The sequence below is a fragment of the Anabrus simplex genome, chromosome 3, assembly GCF_040414725.1.
Source record: "Anabrus simplex isolate iqAnaSimp1 chromosome 3, ASM4041472v1, whole genome shotgun sequence".
Taxonomy (NCBI): Eukaryota; Metazoa; Arthropoda; class Insecta; order Orthoptera; family Tettigoniidae; genus Anabrus; species Anabrus simplex.
The window spans coordinates 247,897,404-247,916,026 of record NC_090267.1 but is presented as its reverse complement, the minus strand read 5'-3'; the positions used below and the strand labels follow the sequence as shown (position 1 = coordinate 247,916,026).

Genomic DNA, 18,623 nt, shown 5'->3' with positions numbered 1-18,623 from the left:
ATCTCATAGAAATCATTTAAGAAAAGGCTAGGAAAACAGTAGGGAATCTGCCACCTGGGCAATTGCCCTAAATGTAGATCAGGATGGTTATGAGGGTGTTTAGGGGTTGTAATAAGGATGTAAAGGAGAGGGCATATAAATCTCTGGTAAGATCCAACTAGAGTATGGTTCCAGTGTATGGGACCCTCACCAGGATTACTTGATTCAAGAACTGGAAAAAATCCAAAGAAAAGCAGCTCAATTTGTTCTGGGTGATTTCTGACAAAAGAGTAGTTGATTGATTGATTCCATTAATAATGCTACCCAGATATGTAAACTGTTCTACATTCTCTAACCGTTCTCCATCTATGTTCACTTGGCTTCTCTTTTTCTCTTTTCCACAGTGCATGACTACACTTTTCTTTATATTAATTTCATTCCAAACTCCTTCAGATTTTCATTCCAAACATCCAGTCTCCTTTGTATTTCCTTTTCTTCCTTTTCCCAAATCACCACATCATCTGCAAATACCAAAGCATTCACTTCATCACTACTGATACTCTGTTTAACATGTTTTATGATTTCATCCATCAATATAATAAACAATAATGGTGACAGTGCACTTCCTTGCTTGAGACTTTTTTTTTTTTGCAATTGGCTTCACGTCGCACCGACACAGATATGTCTTATGGCGACGATGGGACAGGAAAGGACTAGGAATGGGAAGGAAGCGGTCATGGCCTTAATTAAGGTACAGACTTACTGGATACTGGCCGCACTTAAGCAGCTGCAGCTATCGAGCTTGGTGAGGTGGTGGTGGTGGTGATTATTGTTTTAAGAGGAAGTACAACTAGGCAACCATCCTCTATTTAACACTAATCAGAGAGAAGAAATGGAAGGGGTCCGACACTTTGAAAAATGAGGATATCGGCCAAAGAAAGACAAGGGCCACGAAGGGCGTGAAAGTGAAAGACTCCCTAGCCCTCGCAAACCTAATAGCGTCGGGGTCTGAAAAGAACAAGAGTTGACCAAGGGAGGTCGGATAGGATAGATGAAAGTGAGGAGCCTGGCACAAGTAAGTGGAAGCAATGCCAGGACTCAGCTGAGGGCCCCGTGGTCGCCAACCCACGCTCCAAAGTTCAGAGCCCCTGGGGCCTCGAGCTTGGTGAGATACTTTTTTTTTTTTTTTTTAAATTATAAAATGTTTCAGAGTCACCACTCCCCACTTGTACACTGCTTTTACTCTCATGATACAACATTTTTATCTTGTTAATGTCCGACTCGTTGGCTGAATGGTCAGCGTGCTGGCCTTCAGTTCAGAGGGTCCCGGGTTCGATTCCCGGCCGGGTCGGGGATTTTAACCTTCATTGGTTAATTCCAATGGCCCGGGGTCTGGGTGTTTGTGCAGTCCCCAACATCCCTACAACTCACACACCACACATAACACTATCCTCCACCACAATAACACGCAGTTACCTACACATGGCAGATGCCACCCACCCTCATCGGAGGGTCTGCCTTACAAGGGCTGCACTCGGCTAGAAATAGCCACACAAAATTATATATATATCTTGTTAATTAATGATTTTGGTACATTCCTTTTCAGTTGGCATTCCCATACATGTTTTCTCTTAACTGTATCATAAGCTTTTCCAAATCCAAAAATACAAAGATGATTTCCTTGTTCCTTTGCAGATGTTTTCCATTATTGTTCACACTGTAAATGTCAGGTCTATTGTTGACCTATTTGGTCTAAAGCCATATTGTTCTTCCTCTAATACCCGGTTTCACAGTTTGAGTTTAAGCTGAAGCTTTAGTAAGCCACGCACGCCGCTTAAGCAAGGCTTACTCTTTGGCTTAAACACAACGAGTTTCACAGTAGGGGGAAGCACGTGCAGCTTTACTAAGCTGAACATCTCTGAAGTTGGTAATGTTTGCGCATGCGCAGTGATTCAATTCTCATCTTTGTTTACATCCGTAGCCTATGATTGATTGACTTGTAGGTTATACATCGTTTATCAGCCAAGATAATTTAGAAAAATGAACGGAAAATGTGATTCCAATAATAGTAACAAAAATAAAGTTTAAAAAAGGTCACTCGCCCGTCCTGCTGACACGTATTACCACTACAGTCTAAAATGGCCATAACTTCTGAACCATTCATGCAAATAATGTCCTGACAAGGTTACTGTAATCCTTATAAAATACTGGAGGAGGTCAAACAATTTATTTCGATGAGGAATTAAAGGATAATATCGAAATATTTATTTAATGTTAAGGAGTTATAATTTTTTACCGCTGAGTATAGCATAAAATCGCTTCTAGAGGGCAAACGGTTGGAAATAGGTATATACCATTGCAGACTTTTTTGTGTAGGTTTCTATGCTCTACAATTCGTACGCTTACACTTGGGGTCTATCGTTGATGGTTCACGCAGCATAAGCCAAGAAAGCAAGTGACCGACCGACATTTTTGTCTCTTTTACTGTATATCGGAACACGGAAACTGTATTCTTTCACGAGCCTCGAAATATATTCAGAAATATAAGTTATTTAATGTTAATGTTATTGGTTTTACGTCCCACTAACTATGAATTTGAGCACCTTCACCACAGGACTGAAACAGGATCGAACCTGCCAAGTTGGGCTATAAGAAGGCCAGCGCTCTACCATCTGAACTGAATCCTTAGCTTAAACCTCAGTTTCATACAGCTTAAGCCAGTCACAGATAAGCTCGGCTTACCACTTGCACTCCCCACTGTGAAACTCATCCAGTGTTTAAGCTCCCGCTTAAGCCCGATCCAAGGCTTAAGCGTATACTGTGAAACCGGGCCTAACTGTGTTTCTATTATATCTCTCAGTCTTTTGTCTATGACGTTCTCCATTATTTTTATCCAATGTGATAATAGGGTTATACCTCTATAATTTTCATTTTTCTTCCTATTCCTTTTTTTAACAATGGTACAATGCTTCCTTGTTGCCAATCTTCAGGTATCCTTTCATCTTTCCACTTGGCATTGAGCGCTCGGTATAGCCACTGTAGTCCAATGCTTCCTGCTGCCTTAATCATATCAGCATTGAATTAATCTTTTCCACTTGCTTTACCTTTGGTCGTTGCTTTCTCTGCCCTTTCAAGTTCCAGTCATGTTATCGGGTTCTCTTTTTCCCTCCATCTATTATTTCCATTTTCTTATCTCCTTCTTCCTCTGAGCAGTCATCCTCATTATAAAGTATTTCAAAATACTTTGCCATCACCTTCTGAAGACCCTTTTCGTCATGTACTATGGATCCATCTTCTCTCCCTAATGCCTTGATTTTTTCTTTTCAGTTTTATTATTCTGTATAATAGTTTCTGATTTCCTCGACTATCTTGCTCAATTTTGCTGGTAAACTCTCCCCAACATTTTTCAATCAATCAATCAAACAATCAATCAATCAATCAATCAATCAATATTGATCTGCATTTAGGGCAGTCGCCCAAGTGGCAGATTCCCTATCTGTTGCTTTCCTAGCCTTTTCCTAAATGATTTTCCATCTGATCCTTTTCTTCCTTGATACTCCTCTTTACTTGTAGTTTCAATCTTTTGTATTCCACATGTAACCTTTCTATCTTATTCTCATTTATCTGATACATTTTTTTTTGCTTTTTCTTATCCATTTCTTTCTTCACCATGTTCCTTTCTTTCATTTATTTATTTATTTTATTTTTTATTTTGTCTGTCTACCACCGTATCTCCTTTTCCTTAATCTTTGCTTTTGTTTTTCCGCATACCTCAATTGTTGCTTCCACAAATGTCTGCTTAAATTGTCCCACTCTTCTTCTCCACTTCGTATTTCCGTGTTAGGCAACTTCCTTCTCATCCAATCTTGGTGTGCCATTCTTTTATCCTCCTCCTCCAATTTCAAAATTCTGATCTTTGGTTTCTTCTTCAATACAATTTTAGGGAGTCTTTCTTGATTTAATTCCACAATTAATAATCTATGATCACCTTCCATACTTTCACTGGGGATTATCTTCGTATTCAGGACGTATCTTCCCCATTCTCTGTCTGTTATTATAAAATCGATGAGTGTTCCATACTGTCCATCCCAACTATATTGGTTGATTTTATGGCTATTCCTCTTCTTAAACCATGTGTTCTTTATTATCAGGTTATTTCTGATACAAAATCCCAACAGTTTCTCTCCATCTTCATTTCTTTCACCATAACCATGTGTGCCCAGAACATTCTCATATCCCATTCTATCAATTCCTACATGAGCATTCAGATTTCCCATTATCATGATACCATCTCCAACAATATGTGTTTCTAGTTCATTGAGGAACTCTTATTTTTCTTCCATGCTACATCCCATCTGTGGAGCATACACCTGTACTATCTTCAGTAGTTCCTTGTTTACATGTATGTGCATTATTATAATTCTTTCATTTACATGCTCAACTTCAGCTATTGGTACAACATTCTGATTCACTACAAATCCCACTCCATTATTTTCTTTTCTCTTTACTGTTACCCATCCAGTACAAGGTGTACCCCTTTCTTAGTTTCTTCATTCCTTTCCCTTTCCATTTTACTTCACTTAATCCCAGGATGTCCAGTTTTCATCTCTCCATTAGGTCAATCAATTCATTTTCCTTCCCGTTCAGTGTTAAAATATTTATTGTTCCAAATCGGGTTCTGTTCTCTGATCTAACACTTGCACAAACATCAGGATTACCATCATACTGTGCAACTATAGCCAGAGACTTGTCAATTTCATTTCCAGTTTTAAACTTCCATCTGAGGCTTGTATTATACTTGAAAGCAAGTAAAAATGTACTCATCTGTTAACCTGCTAAGCCTAATGCATCTGAGCATTTTCTTTCGGGGTTTACTCCCTTAGCCTTTGAAGATCCCTCTTCTCCACAAGGCAGTGGTTTCCTCTTCTAATTTTCTTCAGAGAGGATGGGTTGTCTCATCCACCATCTTCGCCATTCCAAAGGTCTCCTTCTCTGCCTAAGATGCTGTTAAGGTCTTCACCCGTAACCCTGGGCATGTGTTCCATGTTATACCCCGTGAGACTGGGTCCCTGCCTGAACTTAAGATCTTTATACAAAATATTATGAACTCTAACAAAAAAAAGTGATCCTAATAGTAAAAATATAAATGAAATATTCATCAAAGGTCTTAGTAAGATTGACAATGGTATGACATGTGATATGTATAATCTTCTCCTAAAGCGTGTACTAGGACAGAAGCTTTGTGCTCCTTGTATAGAAAGTTTGTCATTAATCCTGAGAGAAACAAAAAAGGAAGTACTGTTCCAAATTAAAAGATTATGTACTGGTAATCAGTTCTTCAATAAATGCTCTCAGATTCAGAGTATTCTCCACCAAAAAAAAAAATGTAAAACAACTTTAATTCCAAGAAATTATCTACCAAATTAAAGAAAAATTCAAAAATACACACACACAAATACAGTAAACTGTCGATTACCTGAGTTAATGCAGAACGGAGATTGCACAGATAACCAAAAACCACAGATGTTCCAAAATACACATATTCTTACTGGAAACTGTACATGTACTGTATTTACAAAACATGTTACATATCACATTTGAAAGCCCACTGTATTACTTACGTGTTACTCACCGGACACTGACAACTTATTTACAAAATATTACATTTAAAAACATACTGTATTTCATATGATTTGCTTTCAGTTCACTTTCAGGAAATAATTGTCCAGTTTTCTCTATTTCTGTTTTTCATTGACAGGAAAATCAAGGAAACCTTTGGAGAAAAGAAAATTAGGTGTATGAATATTAAGAGCTCAGATGGAAAACCACTTTGTGAGAAAGAAGACAAGGCAGAAAGATGGCAGGAACATATCCAACAGTTGTATCAAGGTAAAGAAATAGATGACATGGTTCAGGAACAAGAAGAGGCTGTTGATGCTGATGAAATAGGAAACCCAATTTTAAGGTCAGAATTTAACAGAGCTTTGAGAGACGTAAATAGGAAGAAGGCACCTGGAATTGATGACATACCCTCAGATTTACTGACTGCCTTAGAAGTTTGTAAGATGTATGATATAGGAGAAGTGCCATCTGATTTTAAGCAGAATGTTGTATTAGCAATTTCTTTTCTTTTTTTTTTTTTTTTTTCTTTTGGCTAGTTGCTTTACGTTGCACCAACTCAGGTCTTATGGCGATGATGGGACAGGGAAGGGCTAGGAGTGGGAAGGAAACGGCCGTGGCCTTAATTAAGGTACAGCCCCAGCATTTGCCTGGTGTGAAAATGGGAAACCACGGAAAACCATTTTCAGGGCTGCCGACAGTGGGTTCGAACCTACTATCTACCAAATACTGGATACTGGCCGCACTTAAGCAACTGCAGCTATCGAGCTCGGTATACCAATTTCCAAGAAAGCAGGTGTTGATAAGTGTGCAAACTACTGCACTGTTCGTTTAGTATCTCATGCCTGCAAATTTTAACACACATTATTTATAGAAGAATGGAAAGACAAATTGAAACTTAGTTGGAAGAAGGTCAGTTTGACTTCATTACAAATGTAGGAAAACATGAAGCAATCCTACTTGCTCTGTATTGATTTATGAGGTGAAAGAATACTCTTAAACACTGCAAGTAGGAATGCATTGTTGAAAGTACTTTACATCTGATCTTAGAGGACCGAATTAAGAAGGATAAGCCCACATGCTAGGCGTTTGTGGATCTGGAAAAGACATTTGTTAATGTTGATTGGACCAAGCTATTTGAGATTCTGAAGGTGATGAGAATCAGATCCCCAGAAAGAAGAATTATCTACAATCTGTACAAAAATCAACCTGCAGTGATAAACATCAAGGGCTTTGAAAAAGAAGCAGCAATCCAGAAAGGAGTGAGGCAAGGCTGCAGTTTGTCTCCCTGCTTTTCAATGTTTATTTCGAACAGATGGTAATGGAAATCAAAGAAGAATTTGGAAAGGGAACGGCAAACTAAGGAGAGGAAATCAAAACTTTGAGATTTGCCAATGATACTGTTATTTTATCTGAGTCTGCAGAAGATCTGGGGAAATTGTTGAATGGTATGGACAGAGTCTTGGGGAAGGAGTACAGGATGAGAATAAAGTCCAAACCAAAAGTTATGGAGTGCATTCGAATGAAATCAGGTGATGCAGGAAATATTAGACTAGGAAATGAAGTCTTAAAGGAAGTAGATGAATATTGTTACTTGGGTAGCAAAATAACTAATGATTTCAGACTAGCAAAAGAAAGGAAGGCTTTTCTTAAGAAAAGAAATTTGCTCATTTCGAACATTGATATAAGAATTAGAAAGATGTTTCTGAAGACTTTTGTCTGGAGCGTGGCTTTGTATGGAAGTGAAACATGGATGATAACTAGCTCAAAAAGAAAGAGAATAGAAGCTTTTGAAATGTGGTGTTACAAAAGAATGCTGAAGGAGAGATGTAGAGATCGTATCAGGAATGAAGAGATACTGAATTGAATTGGTGAGAGGAGATCGATTTGGCTACATTTGATAAGAAGAAGAGATCGAATGATAGGACACATCTTAAGACACCCAGAACTAGTTGGTTTTTGAGGGAAGTGTAGTGTAGGTGGTAAGAACGGTTGGGGAAGACCAAGATATGAATATGACAACCACCTTGGAGCAGACGTAGGATGTACCGTAATAGTTACGTAGAAATGCAAAGATAGGTACAGGATAGGGTGGCATGGAAAATTGCATCAAACCAGTCTATAGACTGATGACTCAAACAACAACATGATCATCAAAAGGTTCACTCTATTTTCTTTCAGTATCATTCACAGTAGTACTTGAGTGTGTACTTAGTGTATAAAGGGTTGAATCATCATGAGGGTGAAGCAGACAAGTGTACCAATCCCACTACATTATTGTGTAATTATTTATTTGGTAGTTCCTTTTCTTTTTTTAAGGTGGATTATTTTATATATATATATATATATATTCCCTTGCATGATACAGGTGCAGTAAGGATATTTTCATTGTGAAGATTCTTATTTAGATTCGGAGGCAGAGCTGTGGACAACTGATTGCATTTGTTGTTATTTTGTTTCACATGTCCTTCAGTGTTGTACGTACACTGACTGACAGAGCAAATGCAACACCAAGAAGGAGTGGTCAGAACTTTATGCCAATTGCAGGGTAGACTGACGTCACTGAGGTATGCTCATGATGTGAAATGCGCCGCTGTGCTGCGCACGTAGCGAACGATAAATGGGACACGGCGTTGGCGAATGGCCCACTTCGTACCGTGATTTCTCAGCCGACAGTCATTGTAGAAAGTGTTGTCATGTGCCACAGGACACGTGTATAGCTAAGAATGCCAGGCCGCCGTCAACGGAGGCATTTCCAGCAGACAGACGACTTTACGAGGGGTATGGTGATCGGGCTGAGAAGGGCAGGTTGGTCGCTTCGTCAAATCGCAGCCGATACCCATAGGGATGTGTCCACGGTGCAGCGCCTGTGGCGAAGATGGTTGGCGCAGAGACATGTGGCACGTGCGAGGGGTCCAGGCGCAGCCCGAGTGACGTCAGCACGCGAGGATCGGCGCATCCGCCGCCAAGCGGTGGCAGCCCCGCACGCCACGTCAACCGCCATTCTTCAGCATGTGCAAGACACCCTGGCTGTTCCAATATCGACCAGAACAATTTCCCGTCGATTGGTTGAAGGAGGCCTGCACTCCCGGCGTCCGCTCAGAAGACTACCATTGACTCCACAGCATAGACGTGCACGCCTGGCATGGTGCCGGGCTAGAGCGACTTGGATGAGGGAATGGCGGAACGTCGTGCTCTCCGATCAGTCACGCTTCTGTTCTGTCAGTGATAGTCACCGCAGACGCCTGTGGCGTCGGCGTGGAGAAAGGTCAAATCCGGCAGTAACTGTGGAGCGCCCTACCGCTAGACAACGCGGCATCATGGTTTGGGGCGCTATTGCGTATGATTCCACGTCACCTCTAGTGTGTATTCAAGGCACGTTAAATGCTCACCGCTACGTGCAGCATGTGCTGCGGCCGGTGGCACTTCCGTACCTTCAGGGGCTGCCCAATGCTCTGTTTCAGCAGGATAATGCCCGCCCACACACTGCTCGCATCTCCCAACAGGCTCTACGAGGTGAACAGATGCTTCCGTGGCCAGCGTACTCTCCGGATCTCTCACCAATCGAACACGTGTGGGATCTCATTGGCCGCCGTTTGCAAACTCTGCCCCAGCCTCGTACGGACGACCAACTGTGGCAAATGGTTGACAGAGAATGGAGAACCATCCCTCAGGACACCATCCGCACTCTTATTGACTCTGTACCTCGACGTGTTTCTGCGTGCATCGCCGCTCGCGGCGGTCCTACATCCTACTGAGTCGATGCTGTGCGCATTGTGTAACCTGCATATCGGTTTGAAATAAACATCAATTATTCGTCCGTGCCGTCTCTGTTTTTTCCCCAACTTTCATCCCATTCGAACCACTCCTTCTTGGTGTTGCATTTGCTCTGTCAGTCAGTGTATTTATTTGGCTGTTGTTTTCCTCTCAAGTTGCAAATTGATTTTATGAATGTGTTTTGTGAAGTTCACATTTTATTTGAAAGAGAAATAACGTAGGGGAAGTGCAAGAATTTGAGCGAAGGATATGAACAAATAAACCAATCCAAATTAAGGATAATGATGTCAAATTTTAATGCTATATTAGGGAACTGGCTTTTTTCTCCTTGACACTGAGATGAACTATTGTTTATTAAGAGATGAACTCTTGTTTATTAATTGGACTGAGAAAGATATGTATTGTGGAAATTTCATGTGTATTTAAATGTCAATGGGAAGTGTGTGTAATGGATAATGTTATTGTACAGGCAGCCATCATTGCCCTATTGTTAACACTGTTGATCAAGAACTCGTATTATTCGACATTACACCTACACCAACTATCTTGTGATATTAACGTATCAATCTTAATTTTTATCATATGATTAATCTATAGTGTTTATAAAATTGAGTATATAATTGTCCACCCAATTTTTTTATAATTTTGCATAGTTTTATTTCTCATTAAACTTGGTGCACAATTTCATTCACAATTTACCATTTGTTTCTTTTTGTACTTTGTATCATGTCTGATAATTAAACATCTTTTAAAACTAAACTCTATGAACGAAAGACCCTGCAACCATTCGGTAACCTGGATGACTTGACAATGATAATATGTTCCTTCTGAGTCAAGCTGAGGTGAATTAAGAAACATACTAGGTCGCAAATGGGTATAATAGCTTGCCTGGATGGTGCTGGAGATTGAGGAAATTTTTCAAAAATAGCTGAACAACTTTATGACTATTCTTGTCAGTCTTCCACCAACATTGTAAGGCAAAAATTATTTATTTCCTTGTAAATTTACATTTCATGGCTAATGCTGTACATAACACAATCAACAATGCAATCAGCTGAGAATAATTGCTACCAACATACTGCAACAACCATCATAAACATTATATTACATCATATACAGTATTTTACTCGGGCAAGCAACTTTTGAGACTCCCAGAAGGATGAAAATAAAAAATTCCTTCATCCACATTGACTGTCAAACTCATTTGTGTTTAGCTGTATGAATTCCTAACAATTTGTGAACAATTACGGAAGACAACTGCCGTGTGGCAGTCCTCTTTTTGGTCTTCATGGAGAGAGGCCATACTTTTGTGAACGCTGAGGGTAGGTCATGGAAGATCTCTGGGCCTATACACTCTTACCTCATATATAGGGAGGACCTCCAAGGAGTTTTTGTGGCGTTGACTTCACCATGGCCTACATCCTCACAGAGTGCAACAATCTCTCTGGCCTAAGATGGAATCTCGACCTGCAGAAGACACTTGACCTCATACTAACCAATGATGAGAATACTGCTGATGTTGTCATTTGCTTTATATGTAAGAGACGATTATCAAGTGCATATAAATTACCAGTGTTTTTTTCACACAGAGTTTCACACCAGGAAAATGCTAAGGCTGTGAAGAACTGAGAAACTGAGCCTCCATAATTCCTTTCTCTATTCATGTATGTATTTCCTTTCCATGTTCTCTTTTCTATTTGCATATGGTTGAGGGTCAGAATAAAAGATGGATGCACTGTAAGACTTATTACCATTCCATGAACCTTAATATCACATCACGAATCCCAACATTTGGTGGCAAAACACGTATGAAACTAGTGACATATGGACGCAGCTTGCATATAGTGTTCAGACTTTTTGTCGCCTTCTACACTAAAGAAGGAAACTCAATATCGCGAACGACATTATAGCAAGAAGACTATGCCATGTCAGTTCACATCACATCATGCCACTAACGCCAACACTCTGTAAGAGCTCTCGTTCCATACCCATTCACTACAGATAAATCAGATTTAATTTAATCTGTCATTTGCATGTGCACTTGGGAAACAAGACTTGAACTACATGAACACAAGTTTGCCACTCCACCACTGTTAACCGAGTTTGAACTTTAAGATAAAGTTACACCCTCATGCGGCTAACATAAGCATGCATTTCTATCTGCTAACACACCCTGCAGTCTACTACAAGTACGAAATCACTCTGGAACACGGCTGGTCAAGCAGCTGTCAATCAAGAATTATTACCGGTGCCATATGCTTCAGAATGGCATACAATAGTTCTGTAAATAAGCAAGAACACTTGAAAAGGAAGAAAAAGACAGACAGAACAGCTGTGAAAAAATTCAGTACAGCAATAACTAGTGCAACTTACGGTGACCTCTCCAAATATGAATATAATCACATCAGACTCCAATATGCTTTACACCGGGTGAGTTGGCTGTGTGGTTAGGGGCGCGCAGCTATGAGCTTGCACCCGGGAGATAGTGGGTTCGAACCCCACCGTCGGCAGCCCTGAAGATGGTTTTCCGTGGTTTCCCATTTTCACATCAGACAAATGCTGGGGCTGTACGTTAATTAAGGCCACGGCCGCTTCCTTCCCATTCCTAGGCTTTTCCTATCCCATCGTCGCCATAAGACCTATCTGTGTTGGTGCGACGCAAAGCAAATAGAAAAGAAAATACTTTACATTGACTCACCGCCATCGATGACACCATACAGGAAGTTTTATTAGATGCTGAATATGAGTTAGATATCACGTAGATGTCGAAGAGAGCGATTCTAAAGGCATTGCAGGCCATCGAAGAGAAAAAATCTTCACTGATCTCCAGTTTGACATTATCTGTCACCAGCATGAACATAAAACCAAAACCACGCACAGCTGATATGCCACGATATCCAGAATCAATACGCCATGGCCACAGTAAAAGTCCCTGCAGTAAAATTAGAAAAATTCACAGGTGACACTGAGAACTGGGCATGCTTTTGGGAATAATTCAAGTCACCTATCAATAACAGTCAATCTCTCGCTAACATCGATAAGCATGTCTTCTTTTGAGGATATCTGGAAGAGCCGAAGAATCTGGTTGATGGAATACCATTTAGAGCTGATGCATACGAAGAAACAAAATGCACATTAATTTCTCACTACAAAAACACTGACCGCATCATTTAAGCCCATTTGGATTATCTTTGCAGCCTTGCAACCAATTTCAGACGACACCCTCCGCTCCAAATACCATCTACATAGAATACAATTGGTGTCTACAAGCCTTATGAACCTTACGGGAGAATGTAGATCACTACGGATAGATGTTATCTCCAAAAATTCTACGAGTAATCCCTCATAATACTGTCTGCCATTGTATAACTTATTTCAGATGAGAGGGCGTTCATGAAGGTCATATCATTAAGGTGATGGCGTTCCTAAATGGGAAGGTAGAGGCTGCTATGATCACACAGAAAAACAGGGAAGATTTCAGTTCATCAAATTTCTTCTATGCCATGGCTGATCAAGAAGTCAAAACGTAGAGAATGAAAACAAAGCAACCACATTTTGGATGTTGTCTGTTCTGAGAGGCACGAGGATACTGGAACCAGGACTGTGTAAAGATCTCCAACACAACTGAGCAGATTGAAAAGCTAAAGGCAACCAACCAATGCTTTTTGTGTCTCAGTAGAGGTCACACTATGAAAGTCTGCACAAAGAAGAGTAAGATGTCATGCACAAAATGCAAGCAGTCTCATCACGTTTCGATCTACCATGGTGAGTAGGTCGCCACACTTTGCGGGAAAGATCAAAGTTAATTTACTGACCTTCACATATCTTCAAACGGTTAATATTTGGATCACAGGGTCAGCTGGTCTCAGAAAACGTACATGTTGCATTTTGTATGCTGGAAGTCAATCAAGTTTTGTAAGTAGAAGTCTGGTAGATCAGCTTCAGTTAACTATCATGGGAAATAAGGATTTGACAGTTGCTGAATTTGAGTCATTTTTTCATACATCTTCAGCTCACTGCTGGAGTATGAATTAAGACTACATTGCATATTTCAGCAGTTCAGCATGAAAATGTCTACATGTTGCATCTGCTTGTTCCACACAAAGTACAGTCCCTATCACACAAACAGAAATTGATACTTGCTGATCCCAAGGATGACAATAATTATCTTCCAACAGAACTTCTCATAGGGGGCGACCAGTATTGGAAGGTGTTTCTTGATCACCAGCCAATATGCCTATCAGACTCGTTACTACTCCTTGCTTCTAAATTGGGTGGATTTTGAGTGGTAAATCAGGAACTATAGTCAGCAACGTAAACGTGAACCACATTCACACTGATGAGGAACCATCTCATGTGGACGATGATATGCAAAGATTTTGTGATCTAGAGATCTTAGGAGTTAGGGAACATCAGAAAAGGACACTCGCTGCAAAAGATGCTGCCATTCTTCAAGGATTTCATGACTTGTTTAAAATTCAAGATGGGCAGTGAGTTATGTCCCTACTGAAGAACGAAGATATGGTCTTGCCCTCCAACCATAACAACGCAAAATATTGTTTTTGCATATAGCAGGAAAACTTGCCAGAAATGCTCACTTTGAAGAGATGTATCAATCACTTATGATGGACTACTGTACATCAAAAGGAGACACATTGAGATTCTACACAGGAATCGACTGTGTTTTTATTGCCTCATCACGCTGCAAAGAAAGAGCAAAATGGTACTGTGAAGTAGACGATCGTCTGTGACGCATTATCACAGGAGATAGACGCACCATCCCTTAATGATATTTTGGAAGCAGGCCCTAACCTGTGCCAGAAATATTGTCTACGTTAATCTCCTTCTGGATCTACCGTCAAGCCATAGTAGGAGATGGAGCTCGGGCTTTTTTACAATTATTTCTGGATACGAATGACCGTGATTTAACACTATTCTTCTGGTACAGTGTCAAAAAAGACAAACAAGGAAACTGGCAAGCTGGAGATGATATGGCCATGCATAGATTCACGCTCCTGCCATTTGGACTCACAAGTAGTCCATTTCTTCTGTCCGCTATACTCCAGGAACTAGCTACGAGTTTCAACGATCGTTTTCTGACAGCAGCAGCAGTTCCAGATCAGAGCACCTTCATGGGCTACTTTACTGCCGGTGCTGAAGATTACAACAGAGCTATCATCTTATATTACGAGTTGACAGGTTTACTACAACAGATACGAATGCCAATGGCAAAATGGGCAATGAGCTCTGGACCATTCGAAGATGTCTGGAAAGCTGGAGGATACAAAATGAAGAAGGAAATTGGAGTACTTGGTGTATGATGGGAGACTGAATCAGATTCATCACTGACAATTCTTCTGCAGGATCTAGGAACAAAACAGCATCTTTTGAACATGACCTCAAAGTTGTACGATCTTCTGGGATTACTTTCACTGTTGTCTACAGTACAGTCAGAAAAATTCTCTTCTAAGACACCAGGTGTAGGGGTAGAGAATGCGACAAGAGACTTCCCCATGACATTGCATTGAAATGGCAGGTTTGGATTCCCAACCTTACAGATCAAGTGTGACCATCCCAAGGTGATTGGTTTATCATACTTGGCACCTGAGATGTTGCATGTCCACGTGTTTTGCAATGCATCGGAATGGGCCTATGGAGCCGCACTATACAGGTCATTCGGTATCTCTGGTGAAGATTTTGAAAGACCCTGGCAGCATTATCAAATTGAGCACATCAAAACTGGGAGTGATGATTCACGTCAGTACTGAGAATGTGTGTGTAGAGTTTAGTGACAGCTGCAACGATGCCGAAGCAGACCGACCCTTACTGGGAGGGTTACATAACAGCTCTTTCCAATGCTAAATATGGCTATTCTGCAATCCAAGGAATGTGCAAGAAGCATGATTTATTGATATCAAAGAACGGGATCAGTACTTAATTGAATTTCTGCCAAGCAATGGATTTCGACATCACAAAATCTACGCTGTGGAGTGACTGTATGGTTGATCTAGGCTAGATTAGAAAGTGATGCAAACTGTTGGCAGATGTTTATTTCCAACCAAGTGACGGAAATCCAATGCATTCTGAGTCCAGCTCACAGCCAGGATAATCCAGCAGACCTCCTGTCATGAAGAATGTCCGCAGAGGAACTGCAATCATCTTCACTTTGATGGCATGGTGCGCCGTGGCTAGCTGATCATCCAGACTCTTGGCCCCAGAATAGTGCGCCTAACATCTCACTTTCAGAGACTGGAAACGCGCATCATCAAATCTTCATTGTTGTCACCTGGGAACCTCCCACTGAAGTCTCAAAATTTGGCAGTTACTGGAAAAAATTGCATTTTATGGTTTGGAATTATGCTTTCTGAACGTCAGTCAGAAAAACTTCTTTGTAATCTCACTACACGAGAATTAGAGGTTGCATGATTGCATTGGATGTATATAATCCAGCGAGAGAGCTTTTCCAAAGAGTACAATGCCCTGAAAGAAGAAAGAAACTTGTCTGGAAGCCCCAAGATTCCAGAATACAGCTTTCTTACAGGTTGGCCTTATTACATTGGGAGGGTGCCTCCACCATGCAGACCTGCCGATACAGCAGAAACATCCTCTGTTACTCGACAGTACACACCGCTTCACTAAGTTGTTGATCCTTCAGATGCACATACGGCTACACCACCTCAGAGTCAGAATCGTCCTCTCAGTACTAAGCGAAGAATTTTGGATCCTCAAGGCACACCAGGCTGTAAATTGTAAAGGAGGTCATCATTACATATCATTCTGCTATGCAAGATCGCGAGGAGCCAACAAGGCAATGAGATCGAAGCCCCGTTGCTTGCAGACCGTGTCCAACATACTATGCCACCTGCAGTTACTAGTGTGAATTTTACATGACCACTACATGTTAAGGTGGGGGCCCTGTACAGAAATCATATATTGTTCTCTTGTCACGTGCAGCTACAAGGGCCCTTCACCTTGAACTAGCATTGGACATGACTGTGGAAAAGTTTACGATGACTTTTAAATGGTTTGTAGAAGGAAGAGGGCTCCTACATACCATCTACTCAGGCAACACTAGAACATTCCAGATAGAACACAGAGAAATGCAACAGCTCAGCCAAGTCCTCACCAACTCACGAACGAGCCAGTAGTTAACACACAACGGAGTCTGGTGGAAATTTATAGCATCCCAGGCAGCTTGGTGGGAAAGAATGGTGGGGATGATTAAAAGATGCCTAGGAAAGGTTCTGGGAAAGACTCTAATTAGTAAGACTCAGAATACTATTAGTAGAAACAACTGTTAACTCAAGACCAAGTCATTTCCTGAATGGTACAAGAGTAACTGCCCTGCCCGCCGGCTCCAAACCCTTGACCCAGAGACACCTGACGAAGGAGGCCAGACTCAGGAAGGAAATTCAGGGGGACTTCCTAGAGATGGAGGAATGTATATCTTCTTGACCTCAGAAGCTACCATGAAATTCGACTCCCAAATGGATACAGACAAGGGTTAATGCCAAGTAGAAGACATCATGCTGCTTCGGGATAAATTGCAACCTACACATCTGAGGCAGAAGGCACAAATCGCCGAAAGCAGACCAGGCAGAGACAATAAAATACGAACCCTCATCCTTCAGATGGCGAATGGGACCAAAATGTTAGTGTTTTACTGTAGAAGTATTGTAAAGAAAGGAATAGAATTTAGTAATTTAATAGATATATACTTACCAGATATTGTAATAGGAGTTGAATAATAGCTGAGAAATGATATAATGGATGCAGAAATTTTCTCATGGAACTGGAGTGTGTACCATAGAGATAGGACAGGAATGGTAGGAGGGGGAGTATTCATTCTGGTGAAAGAAGAATTTCTAAGCTACGAAAAAGTTAAAGATGACAAACATGATATTCTAGGTGTAAGGTTCATTTCTAAAGATAATAGGCAACTTGATGTCTTTGGAGTGTACAGACCGGGAAAGGGTAGCGCTGATGCTGATTCAGAATTATTTGATAAGATCTTAGAAGTGATGCTTCCACGGTGTGTAGTACTAAATATTTGATAAGATAATCAGCTATGTGGGAAACAATATGGAAAGGAACGTGATTACAGCGGATGATCTCAATTGACCAAATGTCAATTGGGAAGGTAATGTGAATGACGGGAAATATGACCAACAAATGGCAAATAAGTTAATATGGGAAGGGCAGCTGATTCAGACAGTGATGGAACCAACTACAGGGAAGAATGTTCTGGATGTGGTGCTGGTAAAACCAGATGAGCTCTATAGAGAAACTGAAGTAATAGATGGTATTAGTGATCACAAAGCTGTTTTTGTTGTAGTTAAAAATAAATATGATAGAAAGGAAGGTCTTAAAAGTAGGACTACTAAACAGTACCATATGGCTGATAAAACAGGCATGAGGGAGTTTTTAAAAGTAACTATGATCAGTGGAAAGCAGTAAATAAAAATATAAACAGACTCTGGGATGGGTTTAAAGCAACTGTTGAGAAATGCAAAAACAAGTTTGTATCTTTTAAGGTGGTAATGAATTGTAAAGACCGGGCGAGTTGGCCGTGCACGTTGAGGCGTGCGGCTGTGAGCTTGCATCTGGGAGATAGTAGGTTCGAATCCCACTATCGGCAGCCCTGAAGATGGTTTTCCGTGGTTTCCCATTTTCACACCAGGCAAATGCTGGGGCTGTACCTTAATTAAGGCCACGGCCGCTTCCTTCCAACTCCTAGGCCTTTCCTATCCCATCGTCGCCATAAGACCTATCTGTGTCGGAGCGACGTAAAGCCCCTAACAAAAAAAAAATTGTAAAGATCCTTTTTTTTTTTTTTTTTTTTTTTGCTATTTGTTTTACGTCGCACCGACACAGATAGGTCTTATGGTGACGATGGGACATGAAAGGCCTAGGAATGGGAAGGAAGCAGCCGTGGTCTTAATGAAGGTACAGCCCCAGCATTTGCCTGGTGCGAAAATGGGAAACCACGGAAAGCCATCTTCAGGGCTGCCGACAGTGGGGTTCGAACCCACTATCTCCTGGATGCGAGCTCACAGCTGCGTGCTGCTAACTGCACGGCCAGCTCACCCGGTTTGTAAAGATCCACTACATCATAACAGAAAGGTAAAGAGACTAAGAAGAAGGTGCAGGTTGGAAAGAAATAGAGTTAGAAATGGCTGTGGAAGCAAGGAGAAATTGAAGGAACTTACTAGAAAATTGAATCAAGCAAAGAAGTCACCTAAGAATAA

General features: G+C 40.9%; 1 protein-coding gene across 5 annotated transcripts in view; it reads right to left on the bottom strand.

Moving 5' to 3' along the window:
- Positions 1-18,623, bottom strand: part of LOC136866203 (uncharacterized) — an 873,476-nt gene that overhangs the window by 55,834 nt on the left and 799,019 nt on the right. The window contains exon 23 of one of the 5 annotated variants that reach the window (XR_011017926.1): positions 16,004-16,115. The exons of the other annotated variants lie outside the window; for them this stretch is intronic. The gene's annotated coding sequence lies outside the window, so the exon portion shown is untranslated. The remainder of the gene's footprint in view (positions 1-16,003; positions 16,116-18,623) is intronic. 5 annotated transcript variants of the gene reach the window in all.